This window comes from Peromyscus leucopus, chromosome 7, assembly GCF_004664715.2.
Source record: "Peromyscus leucopus breed LL Stock chromosome 7, UCI_PerLeu_2.1, whole genome shotgun sequence".
Taxonomy (NCBI): Eukaryota; Metazoa; Chordata; class Mammalia; order Rodentia; family Cricetidae; genus Peromyscus; species Peromyscus leucopus.
In genome coordinates, this window is record NC_051069.1 from 80,640,094 (window position 1) to 80,666,474 (window position 26,381).

The following is a 26,381-nucleotide window of genomic DNA, read 5'->3' on the forward strand; positions in this document are numbered from 1 at the left end:
CTTTTTCCAACTTGGCCATTCTGACTCACATCCTCCTTATATTTCAGAATTTCAGTCCCCACTCAACCCCCAGATGCTATGAAGGGAAACAGTTCTGAGAAAGACATCCCTCCTGTGTCCTCAGATGAAACCCTCATGTCAGTCAAACCAGTGTCCATTCCTTTTCCAGGACAATTTCTTTACTTATATTTTTGAGGCTGTGTGGATCAAAGACTATCTCTAAAATAAACTGAAGTTTGGAGTGGAAGACAAGAAAAAGTATTTTAATCTGAGACGTTCACCCATTTCTACAATGGCCATGAATTTAGTAAAGCACAATGCGCAGTGAGCATTAACACACACACACACACACACACACACACACACACACACAAACAAACAATGCAGGAAATCTTTTTTAAGTCCGTCAGCTCATATTGTTGCATCATTCCTAGTTTCTATAGCTTTGTCTTTCAGTTGCATTTTCACATTTTTTATACTTTTCTGATTGCTTTCTATTTCTATTTTATCCCTTTTTAAACTTTCCAAAATGCATCATTTGTTTTATAATTAACTTATATCCAAAAAAAATTTAAACACAATATCCAGATGCTAGAGATAGACTCATCAGATAGCTATGCAGAAAATACTGTGAGGAAAAGGGTGACTTGGTTTTTCCAAGGAAACTAAAAAATGCACAAGATGGGAAAGTGTTAAAATCTGACCAGGTAAATTAGAACACAAGCTGGGAATCTTAAGAGTTCTCAATGAGGAGCATACACTGTAATAGTGTTGACATGATTACAAAAATGACAACTAGATAGGTAAGAAAGTCATTAGTACATAATTACTATATCGTTTGACTCAAACAAAAAGCAATTCTTTCATTTATCATTCATTTACAGTGTAGCAGGAACCTCAAGCCCAAGACAAAAATTCATATTGATAAAACTGAAGCTATCTAGATTTTTAATAAATGAAGGCTAAGTATAATGTAGTTTATATAATGGGACTCAATTAATTTGAATGAGCACATTTCTAAATTAACACTTAAATGATCGAAGTCATATGAAAAACAGACAATAGAGTATTGCCTTTGATTACAAAGTGCAGTCCCTGGTCAACCAGTACCCTTGCTCAGAGGGCAAACATTCTCAGCCACTAGCTGAGGCTCCACTACAAAACTCAATGTTGTCTCCTATATATAGCTTCAGATCTTTTGTGTCGTGTATTTAATTTGAAAGCTGGGAACACAGGAGGGGAAATTTTTGGAGGGACATGTTAAAGGATGGGCTAGCAGGTTATACATATAGGTAAAGAGGTGGAATGTAGGAGGGTAAAGGCTTAAGAAGGGAGAGGGTGGTAGAGTATGTGGGAAACAAGGGGCATGAGGAAGCGCTATCCAAAATGAGGGGGTATGGAAAGACATGTGGAACACTAACATCTCACAGCCCAACTGAAAGAAAAACAGGTGGAAGAGAGTAGAACACATGTGATACTGAGGGTTAAAGGATGGATCGTGGGTGGGAATGAGAAGATGGTGGAGAGAAGAGGGCAGTGGATCACCCAAAACAAAGATTATGAAAAACCTTACATAAGTCCCCAAATTAGTAAACTAATTTCAAAATAAAACCAATAATAAAAGACTTGAAACAGAATTCTGCATGGTGGACAACATCACTTTCACAAGACATGGGTTATTAAATGAAAATACAAGGAATAGGATATTATCTATGAGTTATTGGTCAGGGAGGTCCCAGTGATCTTCAAAATAACACAAGCTATTGCCATTATGCACTATAACTACACAGTAAGACTATTGCTGAAAATACCACAGACTGTGGTTCTAGGACATAAATCATTCTCAAATTAACCAAGAAACTTTCTCCCTGCTTGCTAGTTTCCATAGTTCTGGAAGGTACTATTAAGGCTACACATGGAGAAAAGACATCAAGTGTCTCACCTCATGCTAGAACTTGTATGCTGCAATATCTACATGGCAGGCAAGACTGTTATGGGATAACTGTTTCTGGTTGTATTTAAGGCTTTACAATCATAAGGTACTCATGCCTGGTACTGTAGAAAGTTCATGGCTAGGGAGATCATAGGCCCAGCTTAGAACCTGCTATTGTTATTTTGCTAAATGATCATATTGTCAAATTGCATTCTATGTATTTATGTTAATGCCCACAGATCTGGACTGCTCTCAACCTTGGTCAGAGAAGTTCCCTTTTGCAGGGAATAGCAGTAATGCATAGAAGCATAACTGGTCAAAGTGCTGAGAAAAAGAGACCACATGCAGTGCTCACCTTTAAGTGAGGCATTTACATCAGCCCCGTCACCACCAAGGCTCAGAGAATGTGGCAGAAAAGGAGGATGCCAAATGAATCTAAGAACCAGTGAGTGGAGAGGAGTGTGAAATGCTGACTGCTGGGCATGCCATGGCTGCAGCAGCCTGAAGTCACAGAACCTGTGATAGCCTTCTCAAGACCGTAACAAGATCAAGCTAGCAAATTCTGAGCATAGATAGTAGACAACCTCCAGGCTCTGCTCTGTACTGAGGAGCTGTTGGTCATGGATAGTCCCTGGGAGAGGGAGAATTATTCTTTTATTGGGGGGGTGGTTGGTTGCTTTTGTTTTTGTTTTCTTTCAACATACATATGTATATATAAAATATATTTGTGCATATATGTGTTGCGCACCTGCATGTATGTGGATATGTCTGCGTATGTAACTTGAGAGGACATGGGAGGAGTTTAAGGGAGGTAAATTGGGAGGGGCTGGTAGGAGGAAAGGGGGAGTGATGTAATTCTATTTCAATTAAAAACTTTAAAAAGTAAGACAAAATATATTTGAGAAAGAGAGAGAGAGAGAGAGAGAGAGAGAGAGAGAGAGAGAGAGAGAGAGAGAGAATCATCCTTCATTGAGGATTTGACCATTGGCAGGTTTTCCATGCTCTGGTGAATGGCCCCACACCTATGCATACATGGACATATCTAATTGACTTGGTGCACTATCTTTTTAAAAAGACATGAAATTGGGGATTTGCGTATGTGACAATCTAGAGAGAAGACATGGGGAAGAGTTGCTCTGGTCATATTTCTTTATGTGTATGTATGAAATTCTCAAAAAGAAGTTCTCTGTTGAAGACAACAGCCACGAGGGTTTAACTTGCTCTGTAGACAATCCTTCAGCATCTGAGAAAGGAGGAATCTCGGGAAACTAGATGATCATGTTTACTCCAGAACCAGACTGACAATTCAAATTTGAAAAACGCTGGTGAACCTAGTGCCTTTGATCAAACTACTTTAACTTGTGGTTCTTCTGTGAAACAGAGAAAAAGAGTTATTCTCTCATAGCACTGTAAAAATTAAATGAATTAATATGCGGGAGAGGCTCTAAAGCCATTTTTGACATAAATAAAAACAGTAATATTATTAATTAGTACTCAGTACTTAAATAGCTTCATTGAAACTACGTAGTTTGGCAAAGGTTATACACTGCATACAAGGAAAACACCTACTTTTCCCCCACTCACAGTCCTCTCACATCTGTGAACTTGTTAGAAATCATGTTATACATATATTTAATTTTCCTAGCTCCTTATTAAATGGTGGGACCTGGATAGCCACTTCCCCATCTATGTTGGAGTTTTGGTTGCCTTGCTGTAGTGCAGGTTTTATGTAGGTAACCACAATGGACCGCCATTGAGTCCATGAGCAAAATATCCATGAAATGTCCAGAAGTCATCAAGAAACTACCACATTTTGTCTAAATGATTAATCAGGAGAGCCACATACAAAGAGAGAGTTTTATAATACATATTTCTGGGTCTGAATCTCCATTTTATACTTCTAATGATATTAGATAGACAAAAAGGCTATCAGCATCTTTTAATATTTACACAAAAAATTAACAGAAGCAAAAGGCTGTTTATTTTTAATAATTGGATAACTACAAATTACCTTTACTTTGTAGATAATATATTGAGTTAGAAACATGGAACAGTTAGTGAATGAAAACTAAATGGCCAATGTTTCAGCACAGACTCTGGCTTCTAAGTTTTATCAGCAGTAAAAGAGCTGACTGCCTTCCACAGAAATTTTGTGGACTGTATTTTTAAAAAATCCAGAAAGTTGAATATAACAATGTAGGAACAGTTTTTCAAAGCAAATTAGAAGTGTGTTTCTAGTCTATTTATTTACTGACCTCCAAGTCTTAGACTCTGGCAGATTTTTCTCCATGGGTTAATTCAGGGACAAACTCCTTTCTTCTATGTCTCCAGTTGCTCAGAAACGTTATCATAATCTTGACCCTGTTGGCACAGGGTGAAGGAGCTGGCACATCCACTTCTAAAGGCCTTGATTCGGGAGAAGTACATCACTCATCCTCTCATGTTCTGTTACCCAAAACTGAGCCATCAGTTTACTTCTAACTGTTGAGAAACTGAGGCATAGAGAGCAGCTGTGTGTTCATGGCTAATACAACATTCATTTATGAGACACTAAATATAGTCATATGTTACTGATAAATAAGTGACAAATTTAGACAGGAAGATGAGAGTTTTTCATTCATTCCTGGTGGTAAAGAACAATAACGTGTAAAATCCCCAAACTAATAAAATGTGAAGAGACCTCTGGCCTCAAAAGAGTGTGTAGAAAGTATGCTATAACAAAGGGGGGGCTGCAGTAATATGCATGTGTACCTTCAAAAGAAAGCGAAGTACTGAAGATAGGAAAAGGAATTCAAAATGTAAGAAATGGTGCTTGAGTTCATGAACTTTAGGTGAAATCATTAGAAAATTTTAATATTTATCAGAATTTTCAAAGAACACTTTATTAATTCTTTTAAGTTTTTACTTAAGACACTAGCACATACCATTATCATCTCTCTAGTTTATGTTATATATAGCTTTAGAATCTGGGAGTCTATGTCCCATGACATCTTGTTTCTTTATTTTGCTCAGGACATGCTCAGAATGCACCTGTTTGACTACAAATGCTAGACCACAGTGATGTTCATGAGAAGGCTGCTCTATTAATTTCCCCTTTATTTTATTATTTTGGGACAGAATCTCATTCATCCTGGAATATGAGGGTGTCTTTGAGAGAAACTGAACCTTTCTCAGCTCCACTGTGCTTAGCATGAGTGTCCAGGGAGCTCAGTGTTCCCAAAGTCAACCCTTGCTGGAGGCTCTCGGGTTCTTGTCCCACAATTTCAAGGATGAAATTCAAATAGGCCACAGAAGGTGACTTTTGAAAAAGGGTTTTTGTTCTAGGAGCCTAAGGGAGAGGAGGCTCTTGTATAGTAGGAGGGGTCACAGAGAGTTGGGAACCACTGAACATCATTGCTATGGAGTTAGCAAGTTAGTGGATGGAGGAAGAGAACAGGGCAGGGATGGGCTGGTCAGACCAGTTTTCATCCCAGGTTCCAGTTATATCCTTGGTATAGTTTCCAGGAAGTGGATACCGATACTATTTTAGGGTAAAGAGATAAGGGAAAAGCAGATCCCTTTCTACCATCCCCAGCCTCTGGCCATGTCTGAACCAGAGACAGTGTTAGCTAAGGCACTTCTGGCATGTCTGGCCATCCTGGGACAAGGCTACTGACAGTCCCAAGGACATTTCTGACTTTTTACCAAGAAAGAAACTTGTCACTTTTCTTCAGAGTCTTTTTTCACCCTAAACTTTCTAGCCAATTCCTCCCTGTTGATATCATGGAGCCTAGGCTGCTCTCAAACTTGCTGTGTAGGTAAGGATGATGTTGAACTTCTGAGTTTTCTGCTGCAACATCTCCAATGCAAAGATGGCAGATGTGCATGGCTAATCTCTGGCCTATGTTGTGTCAGTGCTGAATCTGGAGCTTTGTGCATGCCTCTCTACCAACTGGGCTACATTCCTAGCAGGAAATAATGCTGTTTTTGTAAAGAAAATGTAGGCTTTAGTCAATTTTGTGACTTGCTCTCTGAGAAATGTTTTTTCTTCCCAACAACAACAAGAAAAATAATTTTTAAAGAGTACTTTGACCAATAGATGAATGAAATTTCATAAAATTATTTATCAATTAGAATAAATAGCAATTAGAGTAAACAACATTGTCCTAATGTGTGGAGAAAATGCCCAAGACTGTGCTACATTAGCACCAATGCACAACCTACCTGTCACACTTAGAAGCAAGTTGCCTTCAATCTAGACTTAGAGCCAAATATTTTGACTTTACACAAACTTTCCATAAACAATCCATACTCAGTTATTAAATCCTTCCTAGTGAGATCCCAGCAGTGATGCTACAGTTATCAATCAACAGAAAATAAAATTTAAAGGAATGTTCAGGCATAGCTGGACAGTTTAAATTCTTAAAGTAGATAAAAAAGAATGTAGAACATATTTCAAAATTCCACTGGAAGGAAAACAATCTCATTTAGAGACTCTAGAGGCTTTGTTTGTTTTCTCTACTTGTCTCAAAATTCTGCCTGAAATATCAAGAAAACATTCTCAAGAGAGAATAGGAAATACGTAATATTTGAACTAAAATAGTTCACCCAGAATACATGACTTCCTTTGCTCTTCCAATAGTTCAGTACATTTTCAAGAAGTCACTGCCTTAGTCACCCAGGAAATGAGAGAATTTTCATAGGAATAACATGCAAAGTTTACATAAGAAACAACTGTTGGGAACCAATTGGGGAGCAGCCAGCTCCCTCTGCATCTGCAGTGGTTAGGACTGCCATCTCACTCCACTCTTCCCCTTCCCATAAGGCTGTGGAGCTGCATAACATTTGTAAGAGGATGGAGAAAGTATCTATCACTCCTCGGTGGCCAAAGCCCTCAATGTGGTCCAAAGTTATATATCTTTAGTTGGATTTGCAATGATTTCCCATCCCAGCTCGCACACTTATGGGTGCATGCATATACGCCCACTTGTTCACACACTCAGGACTTGCTTATTCTTTGTTTATGTCAGCTCACAACATCTCTACTTGGCTTTCCCAGAAACTAAATCCCAGGAGTAAAAGAGCAGCATACTGTAAAATTCTAACAATAAATGTAAATAAATAAAATATAACAGGAAATTAATAAGTCTAGTGACCCACCTCAGTTGTTATTCAGTCCATACTGCTCTTACCAGAAAATGTTGCAATACTATAAGGGATTCTTAAATTATGATCTTTAAAAGTGAACATTAACAAATAAAGTTCTAATTCTAACTAGATTTTATTCCAAGTACTTGGGAACCAGTTTTGGAGAAACCCAGGAATACATACCTGCTTATATGCAAAGATTTCTCCTCAAATCAGTGCTCAGAAATCATTGCCACAAATGACTGGGAGCCCTGCCTTCCTGTCTCCACCAGAGAGCAAGAAATGTTACACTTATTGCAAATGTAACATAGCAATAATAAATGGTTAAATGTTACACCACGCACACCATGCTATGACACTGTCAGTTTCTATATTTGACTCATGGTTAGTGATCTTCAGGCCATGAAAAATGAGCATTATTTGAAATCCTTGTAGATGTATTGGCTTCCAAGACACCTCATGAGGAAATTAGTAGTGCCTGAACTTTTAATTATTCGGAATCATATTGATTGTGAGCAGAAAGCAAATGCAGTGCCTGTACTATTTTAAGTAACAAGGCTTACAATTCTGAGAGCAATAAAGAGGAATCCATGAGGAGGCTAGGAAGGAACTCATTTTTAAAAGTCCTAGATGTCAGTTCTAATCAGAAGTGACCCTCTCCTGGCTGCTTGCAGGCAGCTAACTCAATAGCTGCTGATCTGGGAGATTTTCTTGACCGGCTACAGCTATAGCTTCCAGAGTTTGAAAAATCAATACCCATTTTCTAAAGGGCAAGTAGGTTGGGGTGAGAGATATGTGAAGAGTTTGATTCAAACACCACTAAAATACTGAATTTCCAAAGTAAGAATAATACCCAGCATTTTAAAGATTGTTTATTATATTTCAGGCCTTTGAAACATGTTCTCTTGTTTAGCACAAATTGTATTATTTTAATTTACGGATAAAGGGAAGAAATCTAGTGATAAAACTCTACTTCTGTTACATTTCTTCAGAAATAAAACCACACTCACATACTCCCTGATTTCAACACTCCAACAGATGGGCATAAAGTGCTCAGCCTTGTGCCTCAACACTGAATGAAAACCACATATAGTCAATCACAGAGTACATGCTCTAGAGCAGTGTTCTCAACCTTCCTAATGCTGCGACCCTTTAATACAGTTCCTCATGCTGTGCTGACCTGCAACCATAAAATTATTTTTGTTGCTACTTCATGACTGTAATTTTACTACTGTTATTAATCGTAATGTAAATATTTTGTCAAAGGAGTCATGACCAAAAGGTTGAGAACCACTGCTCTATATATGGTTTTTTTCCCACTTTAGGTACAAATAAAAAAGTAGAGAAATAGACAGAAAAAGCAGTCTATTGAAAATTAAAATGTACTCTAAATCATCTATCAAAAGTGTTCATTTTTAATAACAGCACAATATAGTTTCAGATTTTAGGATGTCAATATTTCCTTTAATATTTCCATTCATTATACCCTATCCACATAAGTGTCTTCAAATAAGGCTGGTAAATTTGGTCTTATCTGTAGTCCATCTCCATTTGAAAAATACAATGTGCCACAATCAATGCTGTGTTTGGTTACTTAAAGATATTCAACATATTCAGTATTGTGTCCCAAAGTTATATAAGGACAGCTACTATTTTTGTATTTTATTTTCCCCCTCCATTTTTCCAGTTTCCATTTGTTTAGTTCAACTTTATTCATGCTGCTCTGTTTACTATAAAGGTCAAGCCATCTACAGACTGAATATGTGGGAAATAAGCATTGCATCCAAACTACTTCCTAAAATTCAGGATCTATCACAATAAGAAAGAAAACTACCACTGTAAGAAAAGATCAAAGGCTTGTACAGGTTAGAACTTGAGAAAGGAAGGAGGGAATAAAAAAACCAAGAAACACTTTGGACTAATAGATACGTTCAATGAATATATACCAAGCGTCAAATCCACAGATTATGTATGTGTAACCCATTGCATGTCAACTATGCCTCCATAGAGTCATGTAAAGAAAGAATGAGCCAGGAAGCTAAAAAGAAAACAAAGAAAGGCAGAGGCAGGGAGAAGAGTGGACACTTCATCATTTCCTAAAGGAAAAACAAATATGAACTAGATGAGGAACAAAACCAGTAAATGTCCAAACACATGTCCAATGTGCTCTAAAAGGCAAAGATGGAAATCTAAGAGAAATGAGTTAGGCTCAAGGAAGTAGGATGTCTTTGGCCTTCCTCCGAATTAAATAGAATAGAAATCCACATTAATGAGCCTGTTTGTGATTAATTGGGGCAAATCTTGTGATTTGTGTGAGCTTGCTCATGAACTTCATTATCTTAATGTAATATACAGTGAAAATATCACCAACCACAATTACAGTTAAAATGGAAATGCTCTAGCCATCTGTCTGAACCTCTGAAACCTATATCATGCCTCGTGGTATAATTTAGCTTGGAAAACTATGCAAAAACATTCCTTATTCTGTGATAGAAATCTGTATTGGTCATAATGTAAAGATAAAAAACAAGCAGGCCACCTTTAGTCTTCTGTAGGTTTTATCATAATTGGAATATTTTCTTCCCTGGAAGCTTAATTTCTTCCACAGACTTCTATCCATCTCTTCCACTAAATAGGGCACCAACAGGCAAAAAGACAAGAGAAAAATGAAAAGAAAACTGATTTTGACTAAAAGAAAACATGAGCATTATCCAAAGAGCAAAGAACCAAACTCCAAACGTATCAGTGTCCTTATTCAATTTAATTCATAACAGGACATTCTCATCTGTGAAAATAATGGTTATTGTTTTATCAGCTCACTACTGTCTCTTTGGTCTCTCTATTTAGCTGCAAGAGCAGATGCCTAGGAAACAGAATTTGTAATCCAAGTTTGCTTGGCCAAGCTAAACCTCTAGCTATATTGTTCTCTTTGTTTTTACACTGGTATGAATCTACGTTGTTTTTTAACATTTTCTAGTACAATGTATACTGAACTTCAAGATCTCAAGTGTTACCAACAAATTGTGTGATCTTCTGCCAGTGGAGGGAAAGGAGATGAATTAGAAATAATCTTGGCATTCCTGTATCATTATTGGTGGTTGAAATCTGATATGGTATATTTGACAAAGGACCACTGCCGGTATATGCTTGGATATCCCCGAGAATCCAGCAACTTATGTATCAGTGGGAACAGACTGAGAACTCCATGTCTTTGCTCCCACACTTCACCAGCATCTTTACCAGTCACCAAATATTTATAACAAAAACACTGATTACATTGTGAGTTTATTTTTAAGTGCCCTAGGAGACCAGCAGGTATGGTGACTAGTTCCCACTCTGAAGACAAGCAGTTAAGACCCACTCTTATAATATTATCTCTTGTTTTCATTGCCCCAATAATCAGAAGGAAGGCTGTTACTGTGTTTATTTGTCATTAAAAATATAGGTGAAGTAAGACAAAAGTCTCTGATCCGAAGGCTGAGACTGTGCCCTTTGTCTCTAACCAACAGTTCCATTTCTGTAGGAACCATTTCATCTGACAACTGGTCCTTGAATCTCTTCTCACTTTGAACGAAGAGCACCAGCATCCAAGTTTGCTCTCTGTTATTATGATAAACACCATGACCAACTTGAGAAAGAAAGGCTCTATTTGGCCTTCACATCCAGATCACAGTTGATGATGGAAGAAAGTCAGGGAAGGAAGCATCGAGAAATGCTGCTTACTGGATTGCTCCCTATGGCTTGCTCAGCCTCACACAACCCAGAACTACCTACCCAGAATAGGTACCATGTCCCATGAGCTAGCCCTTTCCACATTAACCACTTACCAAGAAAATGCTCCACAAATGTACCCATAGGCCTATCTGATAGAGGCAATCCAATGCCTCAAATTGAGGTTCCTTTTTTTTTTATTTACAGATATGTCTAGGTTTGTGTCAAGTTCACAAAACTAGTTAGACTAGCTATGAATTTGAATGATAGTAGATGAGCATGAATACATTTAAAAAATGTTTTCATACACAGTGATGACTGAAGTCAATTTTAGAAAACTAAAGTTGAACTCAGAATGCAATTGACAGTGACCTTTTACACTCTTATGTACTTACTCCATTTAGGGATGCCAATAAAAAGACAAGATCTCAATCAAATGTTCTTCTTAGAGGAAGACTTTGGAGCTGTTACCCTCCCTGTGCACCTTGGAATATGAAAATGATAAAGGCAGAATTTTAAACAAACAAACAAACAAAAGGACACATACTTGAAGCCTGATCCTTAAAAGCTCTGCTGGATAGGAAAATCCACTATGAAAAATAAGCCACACTTTACACGGCATTAAAATGATAGTTGCTTAAAATGTCTGCAATTATATAGGATTCGGAAGGGCCACCCCCCCACTGTTCTCCATGCAAATGAATGGGATGCACATGGTTAAATTACCACCTGCAGCGTGTGCTAGCGGACAGTGTACGCAGCTGTCACTACAGCCCTGTAATTATGAAAGTATCTTTCCACTGTTGTGCAATTAGCAGGCCCTATCTTTCTTTCTCCCAGTAGGTAATGTTTTTGCTAGTATCCGAGCACATAACATCCTCTACTTGTTAAGATACTTGTGTCTCAATTGACTATAACCAATCTAGAGGGTGGGGCACTCATGTCTTCAACATCATTTTTGAAACACTCTTATATAAATAAGAAAGACTATGTGTCTTATTTTGGTTAACTTATATCATAGAAGAGTAAACTCCAACTTGGATCTTCCCACCAGTCATCAGCTCTGCTGAACCTACAGATGAAAGGAGTGGTGGTGATTCGTCCTGGAGAAGACTTTCAGCATCAAAAGTAGATCAGAGGTCAAAAGCAAGTGCTCAACCACAGACGGTAAGTATTTTTTTTTGTTGTTGTTACTTTTGTATTGCAAAGAATTAAGGAGCTAGCTGTAAGATAGGGAGAGAGGCTTCCAAATGTCATCTCCTGGCCCTGGCACAGCCACAGCAATCCTGAACTCACAACAGCTGCAGTTACCAGACCCGGGGCTGGCAGAAGTGAGCCATGGATGCAGGCAGGGCTTAGGGGGTCCACCTCCTCTTGCTTGTTTAACTAGTGACTACCGGTAGATGGAGAGGAGGAGGCATTGTTTGAAGTTAAGTATCTACTGGTGACCCTACCAGACCTTAGGAAAGAGTTCCAATTCATGGTGACACAGATGCCCTGACTGAATTCAGTAGGTCACAAAATAAAACAAAAAGATAAAAATGTAGGAAAATCATTTGTAAGGAAGAAAGGAAATTGATAGGGATGGAGGAAGAAAAGATTGTTGTTTGTTTCTTGGTTCTTTTTCTTTTGGGAGCCAGTCACCCAGCTCCCAAATAAATCACACATGGAGGCTTATTCTTATTTACGAATGCCCAGTCTTGGCTTGGCTTTTCCTTAACTTTAAATTAGCCCCGTCTATTTTTTACCTCAAGGCTTTTCCCATTCTCTTACTTCTGTAAATCTTACACTTACTCTGTAGCTTGCTGTGTAGTTGGGTGGCTAGACCCTAGAATCCTCCTCCGTCTGTGGCTACTTCTCTTTTCTTTTTTCCCAGATGTCTCCTTCTATTTATCCTCTCTGCCTGCCAGCCACTGCCCCCCCCCATCCTTTCTCTTGCCTCACAATTGCCTGTTCAGATCTTTATTACACCATGAGGTGTTTTACACAGGCACAGTAACACAGCTTCACAGAGTTAAACAAATGCAACATAAACAAAACTAACACACTTTAAAATAATATTCTACAACAAAAGATAGCTTGAGGGTGAGAATAATCAGAATACACATATATATGTGTATATATATATATATATATATATATATATATAAATTTGCCAAAGAATAAATTTGATCGTTAAAGTCAGCAAACTTGCAAAATATAAAAGTGAGAATCAGATAAAAAAAATTATATGAATATGACAAAAAATAATCTAGAAGCTATTAAACTTTTTTAAAAATTGAAACAATTTAAGATTACTAAGGCCGGGCAGTGGTGGCCCACGCCTTTAATCCCAGCACTCGGGAGGCAAAAGGCAGGTGGATCTCAGTGAGTTTGAGTTCGAGGCCAGCCTAGTCTACAGAGTGAGTTCCAGGAAAGGCACAAAGCTACAAAGAGAAACCCTGGAAAAAAAAAAAGGAAAGAAAGAAAGAAAGAAAGAAGGAAGGAAGGAAGGAAGGAAGGAAGGAAGGAAGGAAGGAAGGAAGGAAGGAAGGAAGGAGAGAAAGAAAGAAAGAAAGAAAGAAAGAAAGAAAGAAAGAAAGAAAGAAAGAAAAAAAGAGAAAATATTACGAAGAACTGGAAGGCAAATCAAAACTTAGATTATTCTGATTAAATCATGGCATCAAAACAAAAACACAAAACCTCATTTGCCTATATCACAAGACACCTAGCTCCAAAGGTAAATTCTTTCCCCTAACTCCCTAACAGAACTATGGACTGTGGTCACTCCTACTGTGGGATCAGAGGTGGGCATTTTGCCCACCTCATTGAACAAAGTCGTTTGTGCAGTTTACTGTACACATACTAACGTGCTTAATCATTGATAATATACTTCTGGTTTAGAGCCTGGAATATATTAATTTCATTCAATATATAGCATTTATCCACCAAAGCAAAAAGAATTCTCAATTGAAACATATAGAAAGCCAAGAAGAGTCATCTGGGACACTGGCAGCCAGTCAATTAAATATTTAAAGTTAACAATGTCCTAGAGAAAAGTAAATTTCAAAAGTTAAACATCACATACAAGTAAAACTTGAATTTCTGTAGCAAGTTGGTAATTAGAAGACATTAATTAATCAATGTCATTTATGCTTTCAGATATGTTTCTTCCTAGTTCTGGAGGAAACACAAATATTACATGCAAATTTAAGAGGCTTATCATTATTTTACAATTTCAACAAAATTATTCTATCCACTTTTTTTCTCACAGGCAAAAGACAAATATTTTCAAAATTACTGGAGAAAAGAAACAAGCTGTTTTAGTCTTTATGGTGGAAATGAAAACAAAAACAAAACAAAAAAAAACTTGAGTGGTTAATGGTGCTTCTTGTCGAGCCTAATGTCTTGAGTTTGATCCCTATGGTCCACACAGTAAAAGGGAAAGAATCCTCTCCTGAAAATTGTTCTCTGCCCTCCACATGTATGCTGTAGCAGCACATCTGCCTGCACCCGAGGGTGACACACACACACACACACACACACACACACACACACACACACACACACACACAAAATAGTACAAACATAGGTTCCTGCATTTGAGCACTTGTCCCCCTGTTGGTGGTGCTGTTTAAGGTTATTAACTGCTAGGATGTGAACCTTGCTGGAGGAGGCATGTCGTGTGGGGGTGGGCTTTGAGAGTTTACAGCCTCATCACACTTCCAGTGCTCCCTAGCTGCTTCCTGTGTGCACATGAGATGTGATTTCTCGGTTTCCTGCTCCTGTTGCCCAGCCTTTCCCATTTATGGACACCTTGCCCACCTAACCAAAATAAACCTTTCTTTGAGTTGCTTTTGGTCATGGTATTTTATTTTATTACAGCAACAAAAAAAGTTTGATGCAACAAATGAATGTACTTTTAAAGAAAAGTATGCTTCTGTGTTGCTTCAGGGAAGAATGTCATCGGTTCAGGATGCAGAATTTTTAAAATTTTCTCAGATTTTGACATGCAGTGTCTACCTAAAAACAACTAAACTGTCACAGTCAGATGACAATGCTCTGCATCCGTGTCAGTCTCAGTTCTCAGTGCTTTGTCCCTGTTACAACAGTGGAAGACAAATGGTTTGTGTCATGACTTTTTAGATGAAGGTTCTGTGATTCAAGGGCACTTAGCAAATCTCACAAATCAAATAAATAAATAGTTCTGGGAAAGATTTACATGACATGTCTGGCTTCTGGTATCCTTTACATTCATTAGATCATAGAATGTTAAAGGTGTACCAATCTACCTCAAACTGGCTCAGTCAACACTGTATTTTGTGGGGTTCTTTTTTTAATTTTTTTTTATTTTACAATACTATTCAGTTCTACATAATAGCCACAGATTCCCTTGTTCTCTCCCTTCCTGACCCCCTCTCCTTCCCCCCAGCACGTCCCCCATTCCCACCTCCTCCAGATCAAGGTCTCCCCTAGGACTGGGATCGACCTGATAGACTCAGTCCAGGCAGGTCCAGTCTACTCCTACCAGACTGAGCCAAGCGTCCCTGCATAAGTCCCAGGTTTCAAACAGCCAACTCATGCAACGATCTAGACCATTGTCAGCAGTCTTTTGTGGGGGTATCTTTGTGGATTTCTGTGGGCCTCTTTAGCTCTTTGTTTTTTCCTTTTCTCATGTGGTCTTCATTTACCATAGTCTCCTATTCCTTGTTCTCCCTCTCTTTTCTTGATCCAGCTAGGATCTCCCGCTCTCTTTCCCTCGACCCTTGCCCTTCATTGCTCCCACTCATGTCCAGGCTGTTCATGTAGATCTCATCCATTTCTCCGTGTCTTTCTTGGGGCCCCGTTTTCCAGGTAGCCTCACTGGTGATGTGAGTAGCAGTCCAGTCATCCTTGTTCCACATCTAGCATCTTCCTATGAGTGAGTACATACCATGTTTGTCTTTCTGAGTCTGGGTTACCTCACTCAGGATGATTTTTTTCTAGATCCATCCATTTGCCTGCAAACCTCATGATGTCATTGTTTTTCTCTGCTGAGTAGTATTCCATTGTGTATATGTGCCACAATTTATTTATCCATTCTTCAGTTGAAGGGCATCTAGGTTGTTTCCAGGTTTTGGCTATTATAAACAATGCTGATATGAACATAGGTGAGCAAGTGCTCTTGTGGTATGATTAGCATTTCTTGGGTATATGCCCAGGAGTGGTATAGCTGGATCTTGGGGGAGATTGATTCCCAATTTTCTAAGAAAGCACCATATTGATTTCCAAAGTGGTTGTACAAGCTTGCATTCCCACCAGCAGTGGAGGAGAGTTCCCCTAGTTCCACATCCTCTCCAGCATAAAGTGTCTTTAGTGTTTTTGATCTTAGCCATTCTGACAGGCGTAAGGTGGTATCTCAGAGTTGTTTTGATTTGCATTTCCCTGATGATTAGGGATGTTGAGCAATTCCTTAAATGTCTTTCAGCCATTTGAGTTTCCTCTGTTGAGAATTCTGTTTAGTTCTAAAGCCCATTTCTCAATTGGACTGTTGGTCGTTTTGATGTCTAATTTCTTGAGTTCCGTATATATTCTGGATATCAGTCCTCTGTCACATGTGGAGTTGGTGAAGATCTTTTCCCATTCTGTAGGCTGTCGCTTTACCTTGTTGACTGTATCCTTTGCTCTACAAAGGCTTCTCAGTTTCAAGAGGTCCCATTGATTGATTGTTTGTCTCAGTGTCTGTGCTACTGGTGTTATATTTAGGAAGTGATCGCCTTTGCCAATGTGTTCAAGACTACTTCCTACTTTCTCTTCTAGCAGGTTCAGAGTAGCTGGATTTATGTTGAGGTCTTTGATCCACTTGGACTTAAGTTTTGTGCACGGTGACAGATATGGATCTATTTGCAGCCTTCTACACGTTGATATCCAGTTATGCCAGCACCATTTGTTGAAGATGCTTTCTTTTTTCCATTGTACACTTTTGGCTTCTTTGTCAAAAATTATATGTTCATAGGTGTGTGGGTTATTGTCAGGGTCTTCAATTCGATTCCATTGGTCCACATGTCTGTTTTATGCCAATACCAAGCTGTTTTCATTACTGTAGCTCTATAGTAGAGCTTGAAGTCAGGGATTGTGATGCCTCCAGAGGTTGTTTTATTGTACAGGATTCTTTTGGCTATCCTGGGTTTTTTGTTTTTCCATATGAAGTTGAGTATTATTCTTTCCAGGTCTGTGAAGAATTGTGTTGGTATTTTGATGGGGATTGCATTGAATCTGAGATTGCTTTTGGTAAGATTTCCATTTTTTACTATCTTAACCCTGCCTATCCATGAGCATGGGAGATCTTTCCATTTTCTGACATCTTCTTCAATTTCTTTTTTCAGGGACTTAAAGTTCTTGTCATATAGGTCCTTCACTTGCTTGGTTAGTGTTACCCCAAGGTATTTTATGTCATTTGTGGCTATTGTAAAGGGTGATGTAATCTCTAATTGCCTTCTCAGCTTCTTTGTCCATTGTATATAGGAGGGCTACTGATTTTTTTGAGTTGATCTTGTATCCTGCTATGTTGCTGAAGGTGTTTATAAGCTTTATCAATTCCTGGGTGGAATCTTTGGGGTCACTCAAGTATACTATCATGTCATCTGCAAATAGGGAAAGCTTGACTTCTTCCTTTCCAATTTGTATCCCCTTAATCTCCTTATGTTGTCTTATTGCTCTGGCTAGAACTTCAAGTACTATATTGAATAAGTATGGGGAGAGTGGACAGCCTTGCCTCGTTCCTGATTTTTGGAATTGCTTTGAGTTTCTCTCCATTTAATTTGATGTTGGCTGTTGGCTTGCTGTAAATTGCCTTTATGATGTTTAGGTATGTTCCCTGTATTCCTGATCGCTCCAAGACTTTTATCATGAAGGGGTGTTGGATTTTGTCAAATGCCTTTTCTGCATCTAGTGAGATGATCATGTGGTTTTTTTCTTTGAGTTTGTTTATATGGTGTATTACATTGATGGACTTTCGTATGTTGAACCACGCTTGCATCCCTGGGATGAAGCCTACTTGATCATGGTGGATAATTGTTCTGATGTGTTCTTGGAGTCTGTTTGCCAGTATTTTATTGAGTATTTTTGCATCAATGTTCATGAGGGAGATCAGTCTGTAGTTCTCTTTCTTTGTTGCATCCTTGTTTGGTTTAGGAATCAGGGTAATTGTAGCCTCATAGAAGGAGTTTGGTAATGTTCCTTCTGTTTCTATTACATGGAACAATTTAGAGAGTGTTGGTATTAACTCTTCTTTGAAGATCTGGTAGAATTCTGCGCTGAAACCATCTGGTCCTGGGCTTTTTTTTGGTTGGGAGACTTTTAATGACTGTTTCTATTTTCTTAGGGGTTATTGGACTATTTAAATAGTTTATGTGGTCTTGATTTAACTTAGGTATGTGGTACCTATCCAGAAAAATGTCCATTTCTTTTAGGTTTTCCAGTTTTGTGGAGTAGAGGTTTTTGAAATATGACCTTATAATTCTCTGGATTTCCTCAATGTCTGTTGTTATGTCCCCCTTTTCATTTCTGATTTTGTTGATTTGGATTCTCTCTCTCTGTCTTTTGGTTAGTTTGGATAAGGGCTTGCCTATCTTGTTGATTTTCTCAAAGAACCAACTCTTTGTTTCATTAATTTTTTGTATTATTCTCTTAGTTTCTAATTTATTAATCTCACCTCTCACTTTGATAATTTCCTGGCATCTATTCTTCCTGTGAGACATTGCTTCTTCTTGTTCTAGAGCTTTCAGGTGTGCTGTTAAGTCACTAGTGTTGGATTTCTCCAACTTCTTTATGTGGGCATTTAGTGCTATGAATTTCCCTCTTAGCACTGCTTTCATAGTGTCCCATAAGTTTGGGTATGTGGTGTCTTCATTTTCATTAATCTCTAGGAAGTCTTTAATTTCTTTCTTTATTTCTTCCTTAACCCATTGGTGATTCAGTTGAGCATTATTCAGTTTCCATGAGATTGTAGGTTTTCTGTAGTTTTTGTTGTTGAAATCTAACTTTAAACCATGGTGGTCTGATAGAACACAGGAGGTTATTTTAATTGTTTTGTATCTGTTGAGATTTGCTTTGTGGCCAAGTATGTGGTCGATTTTAGAGAAAGTTCCATGGGGTGCTGAGAAGAAGGTATATTCTTTCTTGTTAGGGTGGAATGTTCTGTAGATATCTATTAGGTCCAATTGGGTCATGACATCAGTTAAGTCCTATATTTCTCTGTTAAGTTTCGATTTGGGAGATCTGTCCAGTGGTGAAAGTGGGGTGTTGAGATCTCCCACTATTAATGTGTGAAGTTTTATATGTGGTTTAAGCTTTAGTAATGTTTCTTTTACATATGTGGGTGCCCTTGCGTTTGGGGCATTAATGTTCAGAATTGAAACTTCATCTTGGTGGATCTTTCCTGTGATGAGGATGTAATGCCCTTCTTGATCTCTTTTGATTGATTTTAGTTTGAAGTCTATTTTGTTGGATATCAGGATGGCTACACCCACTTTTTTCTTAAGACCATTTGATTGGAAAGTCTTTTCCCAGCCTTTAATTCTTAGGTAGTGTCTGTCTTTGAATTTGAGATGTGTTTCTTGTATGCAGCAGAAAGATGGGTCCTGCTTTCGTATCCATTCTGTAAGCCTATGTCTTTTTATAGGTGAATTAAGTCTGTTGGTATTAAGGGATATTAACAACCAGTGATTGTTCATCCCTGTTATTTTTGGTGGTAGTGTGTGTGTACTTCTCTTCTTTGGGGTTTACTGCTGTGGCTTTATCTATTGCCTGTGTTTTTGAGTGTGTATCTGACTTCCTTAGGTTGGAATTTTCCTTCTAGTGCTTTCTGTAGGGCTGGGTTTGTGGATAGGTATTGTTTAAATCTGGCTTTGTCTTCGAATGTCTTGTTCATTCCATCTATGATGATTGAAAGTTTTGCAAGGTATATTAGTCTGGGCTGACATCCATGGTCTCTTAGTGTCTGCATTACATCTGTCCAGGTCCTTCTGGCTTTCAAAGTCTCTATTGAGAAATCGGGTGTTATTCTGATGGGCTTACCTTTATAGGTCACTTGGCCTTTTTCCTTTTCTGCTCTTAATATTCTTTCTTTATTCTGTACATTTAGTTGTTTAATTATTATGTGGCAAGGGGACTTTTTTGGGGGGTCTAGTCTGTTTGGTGTTCTATAGGTTTCTTGTATCTTCATAGGCATTTCCTTCTTTAAGTTGGAAAAGTTTTCTTCTATGATTTTTTTGAATGTATTTTCTGTGCCTTTGAGTTGGTATTCTTCACCTTCTTCTATCCCTATAATTCGTAGGTTTGGTCTTTTCATGGTGTCCCAAATTTCTTGGACATTTTGGTTCATGACTTTGTTGGCTTTAGTGTTTCCTTTGACTGATGAAACTATTTCTTCTACTGTATCTTCAATGCCAGAGATCCTCTCTTCCATCTCTTGCATTCTGTTGGTTATACTTTTATCTGAAGTTTCCGATCTTTTACTCAGGTTTTCTATTTCCAGCATTCCCTCTGTTTGTGTCTTCTTTATTTTTTCAATTTCCCTTTTCAGGTCTTGGACTGTTTCCTTTATTTGTTTCATTGCTTTTTCATGATTTTCTTTCAGTACTTTATTGTTTTCTTCCAGTACTTTATTGTTTTCTTCCTGTACTTTATTGTTTTCTTCCAGGACTTTATTGTTTTCTTTCAGGACTTTATTGTTTTCTTGCAGGACTTTATTGTTTTCTTCTAATTTGTTTGCCCTTTCCTCTAGTTGTTTACAGCGTTCTTCCAATTTTCTTGTCTTTTCCTCTATATAAGCCTCTACCTTCTTCATGATGTTACTCATAAGGCTACTTTCTTCTGCTTCTTCCAATTTTTGATGTTCAGGTCTAGATGTTGGAGGTTCTGGTGATGCTGTATTGCTCTTCATTTTGTTGTATGTACTTCTGCCTTGATGTCTGTCCATCTCCTTGTGGTTCCTTCTTGGTCTAATCAGTGTACTTGGTTCAGAAAGAGCTGACAGATTCAGGAAGTCTCTCTCTCTTGTCCAGATGGGAGTTCTCTTGTCTAAATGGGAACTCTGGGGCAGGATGGAAGCTCTTATCTGGACCGGAAGTCTCTGGTCCAGAAGGGAAGTCGGGAGCAGGATGGGAGCTGGGGGCTGGTCTCTAAGTCTCAGGAGGTGTCTGGGGTCTCGGGCAGATGGGCATGGGGGCAGGGCATAGAATTACAGAGAGATTACAGGGGCTGCTGGGGGGCTTGGAGAAGGGGATCCCTCCTGGTGGGGCCAGAAGGGGACCTGCCCGGTGGCCAGAACCTGAGGCCAAGTTGGGCAGGTCTTCCCAGAGTGGCTGGTGCCCAGGGATGGGGTCCGGGTTGGACCTGGATACTCACCTTTGGTCCAGAAGGGAAGTCGGGGGCAGGATGGGAGCTGGGGGCCGGTCTCTAAGTCTCAGGAAGTCTGTGGGGTTCTTTTTAAATACTTTTTAAATTTATTCTTTAGGACTTTCATATTCACTGTATTTTCATCATATTCACTCCCTACTGCTTCCCTAAAAATCCTCTTAGACACCATCCCACCACATCCCCATCCCAACTTCATGTCCTTTTGATTTTTATTTTTCACTACCCGAAGAGTCCAATTAATGCTTCTCCATATTGTGTATGGACAACCTATAGGGGGGCATACCCGGAAGAAATTGACTCTTTCTTCTCTAACAGGCAGCCATCATCTGCATTTAGCTCCTCAACTAAATGGCACATGGCGAGAGAGGACTCCTGAACCCCTTTCCTGTCCCATGCCTGTGTTGACTGGCTTGATCTTGTGAAGGTCTTATGCTGGCAGCTACAGCTACTGTGAGTTCATGCAATGGACTTCGATGTCCAGAAGACACAGTTTTGGAGATACCATCCCCAAATTCTAGGTCTTACCCCTTCTTCTGTGATGTTGCCGAAACTTGGCAGTAAAAGATATGTGCCGGGCGTGGTGGCGCACGCCTTTAATCCCAGCACTCGGGAGGCAGAGCCAGGCGGATCTTTGTGAGTTCGAGGCCAGCCTGGGCTACCAAGTGAGCTCCAGGAAAGGCGCAAAGCTACACAGAGAAACCCTGTCTCGAAAAACCAAAAAAAAAAAAAAAAAAAAAAAGATATGTTACAGATGTTCTCTGTATTTTGACAAGTTGTGAATCTCTATTGACTACCACCAACACTGCAAAAAGAAGCTCCTTTGATAAGAGCTGAACGATGCATTGAACTATAGGTATAAAGTCAAATATTTAGAAGGCAGTTCAATACATTGAGCAAAATAATAGCATAGATTTTCCCTTTAGGCCCAATTAGCTTGGTTTCTTGGCCAGGTTTACACTACTTTTACCTTTTTTCTACTTGTGTTCTGTTAGTTCACACTCCCTTATCTGTACATGATTGATATTCTTCAGCCCTGATACCACTCCCCATGATGCAGTCAGCTCTGGTCTTTACAACCCCTGAGCCAGTGAGGAATTCATACTTAACACACAGGGAGAATTTCGTAGTGCAAACAGGCCTGAGTCCAAAGGCACCTAAGTTACAGGAATATCAATTTTGACTTCAAGAGTTCGTTGCTCTGTTTCTTGGATCTCCATTTCTGTGTTCGCTTCACTTTCTACCCTGCAGTGTCTTCAAGACTGTAATGTGGCTGCTTCTAATTCTATGCTTTTAACTTACATCTCAAAGGCTTAAAAAAAAAATGCTCATCTTTCTGTCTTTCTTAGCAGTTTAGAGAATGCAACCTTTCTTAATATGATGAAACAGTCCTCTGGTGAAACAAGTCTGATCACTGAGTTCCTTCAGGGCTGGAATATCAAAATATCAGGAGTGTCAGAACAGCCAATGACTCAGAATGAGAAACATTATTTCACCCAGAACAGTATGTCTGACAAGGAAGCTACATATGTAATTTTAAACATTCTAAGAATATGTAAAGTTAATTACTAATTGCAATATATTATATTTTATGTAATGACATATCTGAATTATTTTCATTTCAAGGTATTATTGACATAATTTATATTAAAACATTTTTCATTTCAGTTCAATTTGGAGTACATTTTCAAAACCCATTGTGTTTACTCTACAGTATACCACAATTTAAATAAAAATGCTCTTCTTTGAGCTGGGGAGGTAGCTTAGCAGGTAAAGGGACTTGTGCCACAGATGAAGGACCTGAGTTCGGATCCCCTGGAAACCACACAAGGCTGAAAGCAAAAACGCCTGGCTGTAATCTAAGCACTCCTGTGACAAGATGGGGCAGGTGGATATAAAAGGTTTGCAGAAGCTCTTGGCCATTTAGCCTGGGATATGCAGCAGCAAGTAACAAAGATACTCTCTCAAACAAGAAGAGAGAACAGTTCTTTGACCTTCATATGTGCAGTGTGGCACAAATGTACACCTGAACACACACACACACACACACACACACACACACACACACACACACACGGGAGAGAGAGAGAGAGAGAGAGAGAGAGAGAGAGAGAGAGAGAGAGAGAGAGAGCAGATCCACACAGTTTTAAGAATCAACGATTCAATCATGCCTCCTTCATTTCTAGTGCTAATTCTTCTCACCTACTTCAGTAGGAAGTATTTGCCATTGGTTCTAAGTGGCCCATCTGAAGTTACTAAACACCTTGCAAAGAGTAGGACAGCTTTGCACAAGAAGCCTTTCTCTAACCAGAAGGCAATGGTGAGAGCACACTAGTGATATGAAAAAGAAAGCATGTCCAGATTTGTAGAGTTTGACAAGTGTATAATGTAAACATTCCTTTCAAGACTAATTTCAGCTCATTAAACTGACAGTAAAAATACAGAGGGATAATAATTACTTGATTAGTGTGGTTCTTAGGATCCATAAATATATTTTAATACTTCAATATATACAACAAATTCATCATGGTGATTACTTTTGCCTGACAAAAGAAGACTGTGATAGGAGAAATCAAATTAAAGTCTAATGTAGACTATTATTTTCTATTTTAATTTTTACCAAGAGCTAGACTGCAGAAATAAAAAGCTGATGTGAATATGTACATACATAGACACATATTTGTTATTACAATTACATATAAATCACTAACAAATGCTATGGACGAAAAGGGTTTTTTTTTTTTTAACCATAGTTGTCTTCCCCTTGATTTCTTAATAATTGCCTGAAGTGAAACGTGTTTCTCATTGTAAAGTATTCTCTTTCTATATAAAACTTTTTATTTTCCCTTCAAATGGCAATTTGTGAAAGTTACCCTATGATCTATCTATGATCTAAATTTCTATAAATTTCAAAAATAGGAAGTATCTAAATGCTGTACATGGAAGGAATTAGAATTTCAAAAAATCAGGTAACTACAAAAATACAAATGAGTTCCATAATTTGTCTAAATATTTCAAACATCCATGAAGATGGCACAAGGCTATATGACTTTTAAGTAAACTAAATTTTAATTAAAAGTCTGAAGTTTAACCCTGAAAAGCACTCATGGGAGAATAAAATATAATAATGGCTTAAAATACTTGAAGATGGAATAAAACTCATTTTGATGAGAACATGAGCAGCTTGCCTTTTGAAATGACATCTGAATTAATATAAATATATTTGAATTTTATCACAATTGGAGTATGCACATATATTGAAATAGTGATACTATAGTATTGTTCCTTTAAGAAGTTAAAAAAAATGTATTGAGGCTGAAACACTTTTACAGTAGTGTCAAAATAAAATAAATGTGATTTCAAATCTCAAGAAGTAGTATTATGAAGAAGAAAATCAAAGTTTTGAAATTATGAAACAAAATACATGCCTTCATGGAAAAAGAACAAAACATGACATCTTAATGCCATCTATTGTTTAAAATGGGGTTGTGCATTAGAAACAATTCCAGAATTGCATACAAATAAATTGATATTGTAACTTTTAGTCACACTAAGAACAGTCATGCACACACTCACACTCAAACTCTAGACACTTCAAAAAGGTTTATACAACTTGAATAATTTATGCAATAAAAGGAGAAATTTGGACCTCGAGAGACAAAGATCAAAATCAAATCATGGCAAAACAAAACCTGTAAACTTACCTCAATGTCTACTTTAAATTAATTAGCTTAAATATCTGTTACTTCATTAAATATCAACATGGTCAGAAGCCACATCTCCGCTATACACATATCAAATTAAAGGGTCAAAATTACTAAGAGGAAAGCGTGATAGTCAAGTTGGCCACAAGATGGAGACATTTTACCATTAAAATGCAAATAAGCCCATACTGGAGAGTGGAAATTTCCCCCACTTAATGAAAACTCTCAAGTATAAAACAAATGCTTTTCTTTTCCACCTATAGTAAAGTGACTACTAGAAAAAAATGCCCACATTATAAATATTATTTTATGGCCAAATACATCAATTTAGGCACATCATTTAGTTTAAGTGAAAGTTTTTTAACATTAGGATAGGCAATCTAAAATTCCAGTAGATGTGATTTACCGGGCATTGGTACAGTTGTGCATTGCTGAACACTGGGACAGCAAGCTGCACTCTCCAGATTCATACTAAACTGACACCACACTCAAATACTTCCCCCAAACTATCCTGGTGGGATAATCCTACTGAATGCCTTCTGGACCCCACAGCTGTTCTTGTCGTGGAGATTGCAAATAGCTCCAGGGTCTGTAGAAAACTGATTATGCTTTAGTAGAAATGCCTATAATGGACAAATCAGACATTCTGCTGACAACTAGGGGCATGTTCCATAAGAACAATCTTTGTTCATGGTATTCCTAACATTTAAACAATTAATTCCCCCCACACACCCATCAAACAAACAAACATCAATAATCCTATAAAAATATTCTTCAGTGAGAATTACCTAGGTTAACCCCAGGACAGAGAATTGAAAAGAATGATTATAAACAAGGTAAAAGATTTCAAGGAGTTTAAGGATAAGATGAGAAACACAGGAATACTGGAGTGAACATGAGGAGGATAGTAATAAATTCATTATTAAAGTCCAACAACCCAAACATTAGGATAAATAAAACCAAGAAGGCAATTCATGATGTCAAAAGTGAATTCACTAAAGACATAGAAATTACTGAAGAAAGCTCAAGCTGAAATGAAGATGGAGTTGAAAAAAATGAAATACTTAATTAGAAAATACAGAATAGGTCTTAGCAGTAGAATGAGCTGAGTAGAAGACATCTACTATCATCAGACTGAAGATAAGGTAGAGTAGTTAAACCACTCACTTACAGAGTATGATAAATTTTTAAAACACACACGAGACAAGTATGCAGAACTATGGGACAGCATGAAAGAATAAATTTAAAGATTACAAACATAGAAGGAGAAGAATCCTAGGTTAATGCATGGACCATAACTTCAACAGGATAATAGAGGAAAACATCCTCAAGTTAAGGAAATACATACCCATAAGGATATAAGGAACATACAGAACACCAAATAGACAAGACCAGAAGTGAAACGCTCCGTGGAATAGTAAGGCTAAACGCTTATAAAGAACAAAGAATGGGTAATGGTGGTTGCAAGAGAAAAGCCATACTCTCATACAGAGGAAATCCTACCATAATAACAGCTAAATTCTTAATGG